The sequence below is a fragment of the Tupaia chinensis genome, unplaced genomic scaffold (assembly GCF_000334495.1).
Source record: "Tupaia chinensis unplaced genomic scaffold, TupChi_1.0 Scaffold000602_1, whole genome shotgun sequence".
NCBI lineage: Eukaryota > Metazoa > Chordata > Mammalia > Scandentia > Tupaiidae > Tupaia > Tupaia belangeri.
Window position 1 is genome coordinate 2,190,843 of NW_006160120.1, and position 14,960 is coordinate 2,205,802.

General features: G+C 47.1%; 1 long non-coding RNA gene across 1 annotated transcript; it reads left to right on the top strand.

The window, feature by feature from the left end:
- The first annotated feature begins 3,709 nt into the window (after positions 1 to 3,709).
- LOC102498961 (uncharacterized) lies at positions 3,710 to 14,627 on the top strand. The gene is made up of 4 exons (XR_336006.1): positions 3,710 to 3,865; positions 11,996 to 12,095; positions 13,954 to 14,025; positions 14,406 to 14,627. It is a non-coding gene; the product is annotated as an uncharacterized LOC102498961 (long non-coding RNA).
- The last annotated feature ends 333 nt before the right edge of the window (positions 14,628 to 14,960 follow it).

Consider the following 14,960-nt stretch of genomic DNA (forward strand, 5'->3'; position numbering starts at 1 on the left):
GGGCACGTGTGCATGTGTGCCCAAGATCCTGAGTGGAGAAAGGAGGAGAAGGGATTATGGCATGGCCATTGTCCCCAGGCGGTGATTTCTTGCTTTCTGTCTCTTTGTCTTTCTGGCAGATGCACAAGCCCTATAGCAAAAATCTCTCTCTCAAAAAATAACAATAGAAAGTGGATTGAGAGCTCAAACCACAGCTATAGGATGACTGGGTGAGTTTAGTTGCATTGTGTTCAATACTTAAAACTTCAGACATGTCTCAGCAAATGTTCATCTTTGTCTCTGGACATCTTTTGGGTAAAACCAATTGTGCAAAATATGGCCAACGTTTATTTTAATAAGAAAAGGGAAACAAGACTCAGACTCACCCTAACAGTATCCACACCCAGTGGAAATAAATGCCCACCCATGCTGGCTGTTCTAAACAGAACCATTCTAAGGTGCCAGGTTGTCAGGGCAAGCCTTGGGGTCTGATTGCTTCTCGGCTGCAAATTCTTTGTGAAAACTGCCTGAAAATCATCTATATTCATGATCATTAACACATACTGATATATGAGGAGTGACTTGGTTTTATACAAATCATCCATTCTTGGCAACTAAAAGACTGACTCCTGTTTTTAATAATGTATTCAGAAAGGCTACAGATGACAACTGGATTATCACCAATCTAGGAGCTGATTTCAAGCTTGATTGCCAAGTCTTACCTAAAAGACCTGATAGGGACTGCCAGCAATGATATTCCAAACTCTGCTACCCTCGATGGGCGGAAGCTAAAGGCCTTCCCTGCAAGTGATCAATGATTAGCACTCCTACCTCCACCCACAAGAGCCTCCAAGATCCTGCTTCTCTCTCTCTCCAGTCTCGTGCTCTGCCTCCTTTCCTCAGCCTCACTAAATTTGAGCTGCTGCTTTCTTGGTCCCACCCCAGGGCCTTTGAACATGCAAACACGGTTCCTCTAAAACCCGCCTTGTGGGTGTTAGGATAGGACACCAAATTTCTGTTCAGCAGAGAGAAAGCAGCTGCAGAGACCAAACAAAGCAGGAGCTGGGGAAGAGGGGTGGTTCAGGGATCTGCTGCTTCTTTCAGGATGCAGGAATTAGTTTCACTGTTTCATTTTCCCCGTTGACGCTCTATTCACAGATCCGAAGGTAAAGAAGCAGGTGGGTGTTTACACAGAGGCAGAGCCAGTGCCAGCGCTCAGATAATGCCTCGTATAGTGTCTCTGGCATGAACAATGAGAGTCTCTTTGAACAGCTGAAGCTTTAGCAGGGCAAAACTTAGCTCTGCCTGAGTCAAAAGAAAAATATTTGCAATTTGCTCGGTCAATAGACTGGCAAAAAAGCCTTTTGAGGCCACTTGTGCGGACAGAATTTCTCCCCTGGGCCCAGCTGGAAGTATTGATGGCAGTCCAAAGCCCAGGTTGGAGAGTTAGCCTGGCTCTGAATGGCCTGTCCAGTTATTTGTTTTAATAGGTTTTTAAAATAAAAGTTAAAATACGCATTACAAGAAACTGAAAAACACGAGAAGTAAAGAACAAAGTCACCCCAAATCACAGGCAGTTTACACTTTGACGTGTCCTCTAAGCCCTGTTTGCGTGTACACGACACCCAATTCCATGTGATTGTGATTGTACCGTGTAGCATATATCACGCCCCTCCACACACCATGAATATGTACCAAGTGAAAGTTCCTGGTGGATAACCAAGAATGCACTACACCAATGCCACAACCTGCCCAGTCCAACAGGGAGATCATCCCAGGGAAAGGAGCAGCAGCAGTGTGGGGTGCAGAGGTGAGCCAGTGGGATGCAGAGGTGAGCGGTGGGGGACAGGGAGAGGCGACACTGCTGTACATGGGATGAGGAGGATAGATTGGGGGTGCAGAGGGGAGCAGGAGCAGAGGTGAGTGGATGGAGTTCCAGCGCTCTAGGAGTGGGGGATTAAGAGGAACACTGGGGTCTGGAAATTGCATATATTTAGGGTTGGGTCAGGCCCAAGTCCACCACTTCTCAGCTCAGCTTACCTGTGAACAAGCCAGAGAGGAGCCTCAGTGTCTTGTCTATAAAATGAGAACACATGACCATTACAAAAACTCAACCCAGGGACCAGCAGTTAGCTATGTTGCTGGACTCCCATGTAGTTGACCATGGTTCGAGTCCCAGACCTGGTGGCTTAAACTCACGCCTGGCGTGTGTGAGTGTGTACCCAAGATCCCGAATGGAGAAGGGGGAAGGGACTGCGACATGGCCATCCCCCCTGGGGTGTTATTTCTTGCTTTCTGTGTATCTCTGTCTTCTCTGTTTTTCTGGCAAGCGTATGTGCCCTATAGCAAAAACCTCTCCAAAAAAAAAAAAAAAAAATTCAACCCAAGGGCCATGTGGGGCAAGCCCCTTGTCAATGGATCCCACAATAAAACTGATTCCTCTTAGTCTTAAATCAAAATAAGCAAAACATTTTTTTTTAAGGTGGTTAAAGGACTAAATCCCATAGGGGAAGAGACTGTCGCAATCTACTGTGACACCTGATCCATAAGACAGGGGGACGAGGGCAGTGGGGACCGGAATCTGGCCAGATCACGTCCTTCTTCTCGCCCTGGCTTTGCTCTCTGTGGTTATTTTTCTGCTTCTCGAGGAAATGAACCTTCAGGTCCTGTCCAGATATAGACTTTTGGTCTCACGGATTTTAAAGCAGAGGAGAAGGTGTGGGGAGGAAGCCTCGTGCCTTGGAGTCCAGCTGTGTGACTCTGACCTTGAAGGAGTCTGTCTGCCCCTGTTCTCCAGGAGGGACAGTGGCCACCACCTGCAGTCCGGGCTCCAGGATGGCAGGCATGTGGGGTTGCACGGTCTCCCGGGGACAGCAGCAGGCTGTGCTAACAGGAACAGAGGAGGAGTCAGCAGTGCCCCACCCCTTTGCTGGGCTCTGATGCAGCCCGGACTGTGCCCTGCTCCTGTACCTAGGACCCTCATGGGCACCTCACCTGCAGCTGCAGCTCTCACTGGGATCCAGTAACTCGCCTAAGCCCCCATGTTTCCAGTCCTTGGGCTCCTAGCCCTGGGAAGACTACGTCATTGCTCTCCACCTCAGGGTGCTCACCTGGGTAACCGGGACAACAGTGGCACCTGCCTCACAGGTTATTGTCCTGATCAAATGCGCTAATGCATAGGAAATGCCTACAAAGGTGCCAGGTCTATGAGAAGCACTATTATTGTCATTGTTTTATTACCGTTACGGGCAATTGTGATTTCAGCCCTGCCGTTCTCTGTGTTAGGCAATAATCTAACAGCAGCAGAATTCTTGAAACTCCAGAAAACAGAGAATATTGGTGAGTAAAAATAGGTGTAAATATAATAAACTATTTTTCACTGCCTGAGTTTCTTAAATCAGATATGACAGTTGAAGTAAAAATAATAGCATCGCGTGATGCAGTGAGGATGGATGAGAAGCAACACTTAATAAAATCATATTTTCAAAGCAGGAAGAGGAGAAAAGCCTAAATAACAGGGAGGCCTCAGCACTTCGCTCTCAGTGTTAGAGTCTGGTTGGAGTATCTGTGATGAGCTATGGGCGCGTCTCGTAACGCCTAAGCAACCACTGAGAAAGCTACGCAGAACAATCTACTCTAAAGCATCATAAATGAATCGAATTCTATAAAGCATTCCAGAACCCACAGGAAGACTAGAAAGGAAACAGAAACTAGAAATAGAGGGGAAGAAAACCCCAGAAAATCAATAATAAAATGGCCCTACTAGATCACTCATTACTTCCAGCGTCAATATTATAAATATAGGATGCACATCTTTAAACGGAATAGCTGAAATCCAGAATGCTCCCACACCTGAAGCTTTTTGAGCATTGTCATGATACCACAGGTAGGAAATTCCCCACCTGATATCACGTGATGGATCTAAACACTGCAATACAAGGGCATTGTATAAAACCCCTTCAGACTACGCGCAGAAGGTATATAAGAAACATAAATTCATTTTGTGTTTAAACCTGAGTCCTAGCCCCAAAATAGCTCTTTGTATGTATGCAAGTATTTCAAAATCCAAAAATCCCCAATCCAAAATACCTCTGGTTGCATTTCAGAAAAGGAATCCTATATACCAATTACAAATGAAGGCATGGCAGAGTGAATTGAAAACTACAAGCCAATTACTTGCTGTATTCTCTCCAAACATAATGACATGGGGAGGCTGAAAGGAAAAGAATGGGTGCAGTTGTATTATGCAAACATTCATTTAATAAAGACAGGAGCAGTTATATTAATACCAGATTATGTAGACTTCAGAACAAAGAAAATTACTAGGGTCAACGATGGGCATTATATCACAATAAAGGGATCAGTCCACCAAAGAGATAGAATGACCCTACATGTACGAACACCAAACAACAGAGCTTCAGAATACTGGGTTGTCTGGAAAGCCATGATGCATCCTTGCATAGAAAAACAGACATACATGTCATGACTTTCCCAACAACCTAATAAATGAGACAGTGAGAGAGCTAAAAGACCTTAACACCTACCATATCAGTATTTGACACTCTTTATCAGCAATTGACACATCTAGGAGATAGGTCCACCGGGCAGAAAATCGGTGAGGATAAAGTGAAGCTGAGTGGCACCATAAATCAACTGGACTAATTGACATTTATAGACTATTTCATTCAGCCACAGAACATCCATTCTTCCCAAGCTTAGATGGCATGCTCACCAAGGTAGATCATATCCTGGTTCATAAAAAAATACCTGAGCCAATTCAAAAGAAACCATAAAGAGGATGTCCTCTCACCGTCATGAAATAGACTGGAAATCAATAACAGGAAGACAACAGGAAAATCTTCAAACATATGAATTTCAACATATAATTCTGTATCATCCATGTGATATGATGCTCAAAAAGAGCATCAGATACTGGAAAAGAGGAAGTCTCAAAGGCAATTTGAAGATAAACAGCACGAGAGTCTGCATGATGGTTAAGGTGACTGGACCCCACATGGCGAACTGCACAGTTCAAGTCCTGGATCAAGCAGCTTGAAAAATATGCTGAGTGTGCCCAAAATCCCAAGAAGAGAATGGAGGAAAAGGAATTTCACTGTGGCCATCCATCCCCCAGGGAGAGTACTTTCTCACTTTCTTTCTTGGCCTCTTCTTCTTTCTTTCTCCAGCAAGCACACATTCCCTTGTAGTCAAAAAAAAAAAAAAAAAAAATTCTTCCAGTAAAAAAAAAAAGAATACATAGAACTGGATGAAAAAAAAAATACAACTTATAAAATATTTGTAAGACATAACTAAAGTCAAATTGACAGAAAAATTTAGAATACTAAACACTTAACATTAGAAAAAAGAAAGGACCAGGGTCAACAGATGGTATAGCAGTTACGTTGCTGGACTCCCACATGGCTGACCATGGTTCAAGTCCTGGACCCAGTGGCTTGAAAATCACACTGGGCACATGTGCATGTGTACCCAAGATCTCTAGAGAAGAAGGGATTGCCACATGGTCATCCCCCCTGGGGATGGTTAAGGGACTGGATCCCACATGGCTAGCTGCACAGTTCGAGTACACCCCCTGAGGGGTGAGTTCTCACTTTCCTTCTCACTGTCTCTCTGGAGGGTGCATGTGCCCTATGACAAAAACCTAAAAGAGAGAGAGAGAATGCTATTTACACTCATAAATTTACATACATTTATAATAAACCAATTCTTTGAAGAACACAAACTACTAAATTCAGTCAAGACAGATTACCTCAATAGCCCTATAAGTGCCTAAAAATGACATCTCCAAACTCAGATGGTTTCCTGGAAAATGTTATCTAACATTTAAAAAAATATGGATTTATATCAATTCTATAAAATATCATCCTGAAAATAGAAGAAAGATCGAGTTCCAGCTTATTTTATGAGGTCAACATCATCCTGATAAAAAAGAAAAGTACAAAATGGAAAACTACAGACAAAAAGTTTTTTTAAAACTTGTTTTTTAATTTCATTTTTCACAAACCTTTTTTTTCAGAGAAACATTACCTTTTATTCAAAAGAAACTACAGTTACATTTTAAATATACAAAGAAGTTGTAGTTCAAATTTAATAGGTGTAAGGGAGGTTTATCTAAGGAAGTGTGAAAAGGCTAGTCATGATTTATAGGGTCGTTAGGAAAAACATGATACATTTTTGCATAGAAAAATACGTTTGTGACTTTTTAGATAATCCAATAGTAAGTCACTGAGCTATAGGCAATTTGAACAGTAGAATGGCATCATTTTTTAATTTATTTTTTATTTATTATCATCATAATCTTGTTTATATTACATTGGATTACATATAACTTTACACTGTATTACATTGCTTTTTTAAAAGGGAATGCCATGCATGTCAGTCAATACCAAGACATTAAAATCCCCACTTCATTATTCAATATCTTTTCATTGTCTTTCCCATTCATTATTATTATTATTCCAATTACTTTTTTAACCAGTCAATCACTATTTCTCATTTTGCTTGTAAAAAGACTTTACCCATGGGACCAGCAGTTAGTGTAATGGCTATGTTGCTGGACTCCCATAGAGTTGACCACGGTTCATGTCCAGACCCAGTGGCTTAAACTCATGCCGGGTGCATGTGCGTGCATGCCCAAGATCCCGAGAGGAGAATGGAGGAGAAGCGATTGCGGTGTGGCCATCCCCCCTGGGGGGTGATTTCTCGCTTTCTGTCTACAGAGAGTCTCTCTCTGTCTGTCTGGCGAGCAGCCCTATAGCAAAAACCTCTCCAAAAAAAAAAAAAAGACTTTACCCATCATGAAATACTTCTCAGATCCATCCAGTTGAGAATACTATACACGTCATCATCAACAGGTAATAAGCCATAATATCTGTGTCCCACTAATGTCATGCCTCTCTAACAAATAAAAAGGTTTGAAGAAGCCCAAACAAAACACTTACTACTAATTTCTTGCCAAATCTATTTCTCTGAAACTGTATCCTCTCTCTCTGGAAACCTCTTTTATAAAGACCCGTTTGCACCGGCCATGAGTACCTGAGGTCCTAGAAGGGTTGGTTAGCAGAGAGAGTAGAAAAGGGGGTCAATTTTTAGTGCCTGACTCAGTAGCAGTTAATGTGGTCCCTGACCTACCATAATTCACTCAGAGAATTTTCAACCTTCAGTTGCTCAGCGGCCCCTCTCTATCCTTTGAAAAGCCTTCTGAGATGCTCAGCACAAACCAAAGATGCTAACGAACCACCCAACAGTGACTGTCCCTGTGGCTTTCAAGCATAAGGTCGTTGGTGAAATTGTATTTAGATAGTGCTCAAAAATGCTCTACAAATGACAAATCAGCAGGTGGGTTTTGGACATCGTGGGGATCCTTGGGGCTGGTTTGCAGCCATACATTTTACCGTCCTAGGGAGAATGGCAGAATGTGAGCTACGTTCTGGGCAGACAGACACACAGAGGTATGTACGCAACACACACACACACATACACACTTACACTGTCCTCCTCCCGGTCATGCCTTTCAGTCACCTCATGGATTAGTCAATACATTTGGAAATTTAGTATGTTGTTAGGGTTTGGGGAAAGGTACTGAAATCCTAAATTCAAACAAAATGTGTGTGTGTGTGTGTGTGTGTGTGTGTGTGTGTGCATGTGCGTGCCTCTTACCCCTTAGCAGTCACCCCTTAGTCACGGCAGTATGCCAACACCATGACTTTATGTCCATGAACTTGGCCAGGGAAGGAAGATCCTTCATGTGCAAATGTCAGCGTGCCATCCACCCAGCCCGCCACCATCGCCCTTCGAACTGCCTGTTAGAAACTGAATCACACACCGGACAGGCTGCCCCGAGGGGTGCTCTTGTCTCCATGACTCAGGACAAGCAAAGCTGGGACCATGTCCCTTATTGGCACAGAGGTCTTCAGTCTGCCCTCCCCACCCCCTTTCTGTAAATGAGAGGCTGTAATTTAATCAGAGCCCTCTGCTGGCTCTATAAGGGGAGGTGGCGCGGCAGTAAGAAATCCCCTTCACTATTAACTATAATATGAACACATCCGGGGAGAGGACCAAATCCAGGGGTGACCTCCAGGGAAACCCACCTCGTCAGCTCCCTGTCAGCCCCAGAAAGCCTGCTGCAGGACAGCCTCCTCCCTGCGCTGTGGGAAAGAGGCAGGGGACAGATGGAGGGGTGTGGGCGGGGGTCCCAACATGCACAGATGAGCAAATACCCAGATTCAAACATAAGCTGAATGTAATTACTTGGTTAATTAAATATTGACTTTTAACTCAAACAGTGATTAAAACAAGCTGCAGGAAAGGCCGTCCAGAGTGGGGGCAGGGAATGAGTCGAAACTTTCAAGAAGGGGGAAGAGGAGGGCTTGGTTGTTACAATGCAGCTCTGTGCTTATTCTTCCTCCTGTGTGCAGAAGACGCAGTTCTTAGTCTTTCGCCAGGAATTGCAGACAGAGGCTCCCGCAAAAATAGGGATGAAAAAACCTTTCTCTTGACATTTTTCCTCCAAGACCACATCTCTTTTCCTAATTGTCATCCGAGGGGACCAGGAGTTGAGGGCCGGAACTGCTTATCCATAGTCCCCTGGGATGAAATTTGGTGCCTGGCACAAGGTGGAGTTCCATAAGTGCTTGTAAAACAGACGTAAGAACTACTACATGGCAATGCATGTGTGCACCTGTGTGCACACATGTGTGCACCTATGTGTGCATGTATGTATGCATGTGAAGCTGTATGTGCACCTGAGTGTGTAGTCACTGTGAGCAAGCGCTAAGGATCTTGTGCTTTAGTCTGGGCTTAACTCACCAGCTCAGACACCCATGGGGTCTCAGTCTGCAAAGCGCCCTTAGGCCATGATTTTTCTCCTGTGATTCCCAGCAAACTCTGTGGTCATCTGAGTCCAGGGCCTCAGCCTATTTTCCAGGTTCCTTCCAGGCAGGTGGGGATCATGGCTCCATTTGGGAACTCAGCATCTTCGTGGGAGTTGGGAGGGGTCTCAGAGGCTCTGATGTTCCCGGACCAGAGCCAGCTAGGCCTAAGTGGCGCTCAGGGACCTCCCGATCCCCCAGCCCTGCTGCCTCCCACCACTGCCTGGGCCACCCCTTCCTCTCTCTGGTCCCTCACTCCTGATGACATGGCTCACTGTGATGGTCCTGGCTTTCTCGCTCCTCGCTGCTGCCTTGCCTCTCCTCGTTGTTGGTTTAACCTCGTGGGGACCTCTCTCTCAGCACCTCCTACCCCCACGCCTTGTTTCTCCGCTCTGCAGATTCCTGGGCAGCCCTGTTGCAGTCGGTTCTAATACCTTGCAAGGCCAGAGAAGCTGTTTTATTTCCTTGACTCGTACGCAACAACAACAATGAAAATAGAATCACTTGCTGCGTGTTTCTTTATCTCCATCAAGAGACTGAAATACAACCTGAGCCATTTCTGTCTGAGCACTTTCTGGAGAGTTTGGGCTGGAGCAGATGGGGTTTTATGAGGGTTGTAAAAGTCAAGCTTTCAGCGTGTCAAACAAATCAGCATGTGAAGGAGGAACATTAAAAGTAGGAAAAACGGCCGCAGACAACGATGCCATTGGAGGTTCTGCAAAGCAGGGTACAACCCCGCAGCACAGGTGGTTGCCACATTGGCCAAAACTTGCTTCTCAAGAACAAAGTGTTGCGATTACCCTCAAAGGGTTGTAATCCAACATCTTAGCTCCTGAGTGGGGACAGTGGTGCCCAGGTTTTAAAATGCAAATTTCAGCATCATCTTGCATTTAATTCTGCTTAAGTTTTCATTCAGACATGAGCTGTCTTGTATGCAGTAATGCAATTGGCATTAAGAAAAAAAAAATCTGTTTCTATGTCTTGAGAAATTATGATAATGAAAAATAGCAACATAAACTACCATTAAGTCAGAAGAAAGATAATTACGCATCACGCCATCTCCCTGGGCCAGCCCACTGACATCGAGATGGATTTACTGCAGCAAATAGGGCTCATCTTTGCAGCATGGCACCTACTTCCTCCCTTAATTACGAGTAATTGTATAGTCTAATTTATGCTAATATCCATGCAGCACAGACACCTTGGCAAAGGGGAGTTAGTTTAGGAGGTAAGAGAATTACAAACTGGCTTCGATGTAGTCATTCTTGAGTTCTGTTATGTGCAGTTTCTGGGAATGATGATGCATCCTCTAAATTCTCACTAGTGAAGACAGGAAGGCCAAGACCAGATAATAACAGATAAAGGTGACTATTTGTCTGTTTGTTTTATCATCTACCCACAGTTCTCTGCTGGATAAGCAGGCAAGGAAGATTAAACCTGGGGGGTTTCACTGCGCGGTAAAACTCAGGCCCACAAACAGCATGAAAGCACATATAACTGAGTGTGGAGGTGAGCGAAGTGGCCCAAGCAGTCCAGCTGCAGATCTCTGTGGGTAGTGGAGCTCATGGAGTGCTGGGGGACCAGAGTTTTCTTAAAAGGAAAAGCAGGATCCATTCGACCACAAGGGCAATTCAGTTTAAGGCTCTGTCTGGGACGGCACACCTGGTTTCATCATCCCTCTCCAGAAAATGCATTTAGGAGCCAGTTAATGGTAGTGGTGATTTAATAAAAGCAGAGCAGCTCTAGAGTCAAGGTTCAAATCCTGGGCTCTAGGGCTCTATTGCCTCTGGCTGGGGACTTCTCGGCTGACCTCGCCAGACTTCAGTTTCCTTCTCTTAGGGAGGGGATGACATCAATGGCACTGCAGGGCTGTCAGGTGGACGAAGTGAGATGAGAGAGCAGCATGCGCAGCACAGGCCATTCTGATCCGCCCATGTTACTTCAGAACATGGAGAGGGGCCTCCCCACGGAGGACATGGAGAAGGAAGCGCTTGTGAGAGCTTGCAGCGGGTGCTTTGATCTCGGTTATCAGAAAGAGAAGCAGCCAGGGACATCTCTGACGAGACTCCTGCCTGTAGATCATTCATTGATGGGAATTAGTAGGTTAAATACCGGGTCAGCAAACACCGGAGTTACAAATAGGATATGCCACCTGCTTCAGGGGGCTTAGTGTCTAGGAGATGAAACAGACATAACAAGTGAGCATGACAAAGAGCCCACGGCAGGCCAGCCGCAGGACGCAGCAGGGATGCAATGCTCTGCAATGCCGAAGCCATACGGGAAGGTCCTGTGTTTGCATCCCAAAGCCTCCCGGGGGATGCTGGCCCCTCATGCCTGTGATCCTGGCTGCCTGGGGCTGGGGACAGCATCATGACATGGAGGCCCTGTTGGGGGTGCCCCTCTCTCTCCCTTTGTCACCTTCCCTCATAGAAAAAATAAACAAACAAAAAGAAAAAGGAGTTTCACACAGAAGCTCCAGGTTGCTCACCTCTTCTTTGCTAATGTAAAGTGGACTGGGGCAGCCACGTGTCACAGTGGACACAGCAACACTGACAGGTAAAAGCTTGATCTTATTAAAAAAAAAAATCAGAAGTTAGGAAAAATGAGGAAACAGGGGCCCATTTAGCTGTGATCTGAAGCAGTGCAGAGGCAGCAGCTGCCATCCTCTCCGTAGGAAGTATAAGAACACTGCTCAGAGCAGGAGACTGGAGGACTCGGGGTTCTGCAGCTCGCTGCTGGCCTGGGCAGTGCGCACAAGCCTTGCAGAGTTCATGTGGAGCCGGGGCAGCCTCCTCTGCCCATCCCGGAGTAGGCCGAGCAGCCTTCAGCTCTGCCTCTGATTGGCTACGTGTAGCCCTGCGAGGAGACCAGGGCCCTTGGCTCTCTCTGATTGGCTACATGTGGTCCAGCTGTTGGGACATGTGCAACACAGAGGAATGGAGAGTGAGGCTCGTCATTCTTTTTAATAGACATGAGCCTGGCGTCACCCCTGGAAAGGGCCGTGAGACCTGTGTGGTCTCACGGGCCGCATACTTGATTTAATGCTCTGCCCTCAAGATTTCTCATCCGTTTGTGCTCACCTCTGCTTGGAAACTGCCTAAACACTGTGTTTCTCATTTTTGTTTCAGATGCTCAAATCCCTTTCTCAGACCTCTCAGAGGGGAGGCCTGCCTGGTGCCATTCCCAGGACTGTGATGAGGAGTGGTGTGGGTTCTCACAACAGCCTGGGTGAGAATGCTACAGACATGAGCAGGCCTCAGAGGAGGCTTCAGGACAAGGTTGTCCCAACCTCCCCGACAAGGCCCATCTTCCAAGGAGGGAAACATTGTTTACCCAAGCGTAGATAAGGTGGGGCATAGAATAGGAACTGCCCTAGCCCCAACTCTATCAACAGAGCAGTAGGGTTCAGTGACACCCTGGTCAAACCCATCCTGAAGCAGAGACCGGCGGGAAAGGAAGAAACTAACAAGCAGCCTCCTGGCCACGCTCCAGTGATGTTCCACTTCTGGCCACGTGCATCACAACTTGGCAACCTGTGTTGTTTGGCAAACTCAGCGGAGCTTGCAAGTCCCAAGGAGTATGGCCCTCTCTCAGTGGAACTGCCCAGTGATGTACCTGCTGACCAAACTTTCAAGAGTTTCTCTCAAGGAAGGAGTTAGTTTTTTTCTTTTTTTAAGAGAGAGATTTTTGCTATCAGGTGCATGTCCTCACCAGAGACACAGAGAGACAGACAGAAAGTGAGAAATCACCCCCAAGGGGGATGACCAAGCAGCAGTCCCTTCTCCAGTCTCCTCTCAGGATTTTCGGCACGCACACACATGCAACTAGTATGAGTTTTAAGCCACTGGTCTGGGACTCGAACCACAGTTGACTATGCAGGAGCCCAGCGACATGACCGTTACGCCATCTTCTGGTCCCAAGAAAGAAGAAGCTACTTTTGATTGTATGTTTCTCGATACCTCCACCTTTGCTCTAGGGAGGGAGGCAGGGCCAGGTTCACAGTTTTGGAGCCTGATGCAAGATAAAAGTAGAGTCTTCTGCCCAGAAATCCTTAAGAATTTCAAGTGGGCAGCAGTGGAACAAGTATTCCCCTTGAGAAAATGCATGTCCACCTGCGACCACAAGTTCCACTGCTGTTGGAGCCACGCACAGGCTTTCCCGAGAGTGGGGTCCTGTGCATCTGTGCAGGTCACGGCGTACCCAGCTGGCGCTGGACAGAATTGGCATCTGGAAATCTCTGAGGTGATTCAGACTCCAGGTTAGGGAGAGGGAAGGTGCTCTAGTTTGGGGAGTCACTAGGAGCCCAGGGGAGATGGGGCCATGGAATAAAGGGACATAGCTCTGACCACCCCAGAGGAGGCTACGGTTACCTTGACAGTGACTCCATTGGTGGAATAAGACCCCTCTTGGAGGTCACTCTGGGGGACCAAGATCAATTATTGCCTCCTATGTTCTCATCAGTTAATGAAAAAGTAAATCAGCCTTTAAGAGTACAGCTCCCTGGGTCTGATAGAGTGGATGGGAGAAGATGACCATGAAGGTTAGGTGGCGTGCCTCAGGTTCCCGACCCGTGAGCTATGCTTGATAACCTACCTCCCACGCTGCCATAAGAGATGAACGACAGATGAATGTCCTGTTTGGGGACACTCTCTGGTCGGTGTCATACGTAATGTCATGGGTGGAGCCAGGACTGGGGTGTGGCCCGTGGGCAGTGAGGCCTCTGCGTTTCTCCTTTCTCCTGACTGCCAGGGGTGGGACTGCTCTTACTGGAACGTTAGGGGGGCAGTGGGAGGGAGGGGTCGTGGTTCTCCCCAGGACAGACACCAGGGCTAGGGCTTCCTCGCTCAGAGGCCTCCCGTGACTGTAGTACAGGGGACGGGAAAGCAGTAATGTCTCCGTCCTTCAGAAAGTTGGTCAGGAGAGACCCATGGCACAGTGACGGCCTGCTTAGGACCCTGGTCCCAGTCTGCACACCACGTGGCTCTGCCCTGGCCTGGCCAGTGAGCTCAGCATCTTATTGTCAGGTTGTCCTGCCCCTCAAGCTCTTTATCTTTTTTTCAGTTTCTTTCTTTCTTCCTTTCATGAGTGAGAGAAACTGAGAGATGGCACCCCCGGAGTCTCCTTGACGCAGTCCCGCTTCAGCCAGCTCAGAACCATGGTACTTGCACACCCAGTGTGTTCGGGGAGGTCTCCGGATGGGCACCCGAACCTTCCCATGTGGGTCGGACTCACAGAGCACCACATTAGCCTTCCCACTGTGCCGTGTTCCAGCTCTCTGCTTGCATGTGGCCACACACGGGCTGCCCTCTGGAGACACTGGGCTTTCTCCTATCATTATTTGCTTATTTCTGTAACAAAAGCTGGGTTCTGGACTGAGATGCTACCTCCTGGGGACTGCATGGAAATGGACAAACACTGGCTCAGCTCTGGCGAGTTCTGGTCTAACCTGGGCAAGAGTGTCTGTCCCAAGGGGTGGGGATGGGGGCGTCCACCCTGGTGGGGAAGAGTGTGTTATTATTGGTTTTAAACTTTCTACAGCTAATGCACACCGCTGCTGCCTACACCTGAGCAGACTGCTCCTACCACCCCACGTACTCACTACTGCCCTGGATGAAGGAGCCCTGGATTCCGTGGCGGTTTGTACTCGCTGTGACCCCAGCCTGGAGTTCTGTCCTCGTGCAGAAACTTGGCTCCCTTCTTCCCAGCCTTCAGATCTGTGCTTGAGGGTCAGTTCCCTGACAACCTATTAAAAACGCCACCTCTCCCCAGGCTGCCCTATGCCATTTTAGTTTTCCCCATGGCCCTGTTCACCTCCTGGAGGAGCATGGATCCTGTCTTCCTCAGCACGGCCCCCTCAGCGGGGGCTTAGGTGATCATATGAATGCTGTGTCTCCAGGGTCTGCCCCTCCCGGGAACTCAACAAGCTTTGAATGGGCGAATGGATGGAAGAGGGCTCTTAGGTGCAGATCTTGCTCCTGCCCTCTGCCAGCCACGTGACCTTGTGTGATTTGTCCTCTCTGAGCCTCAGTTTGTTTATTTGAAAACAAAAACTAGGCTGACCACAGAGTAGCTGAGCCAATGAATCCAGGCAGG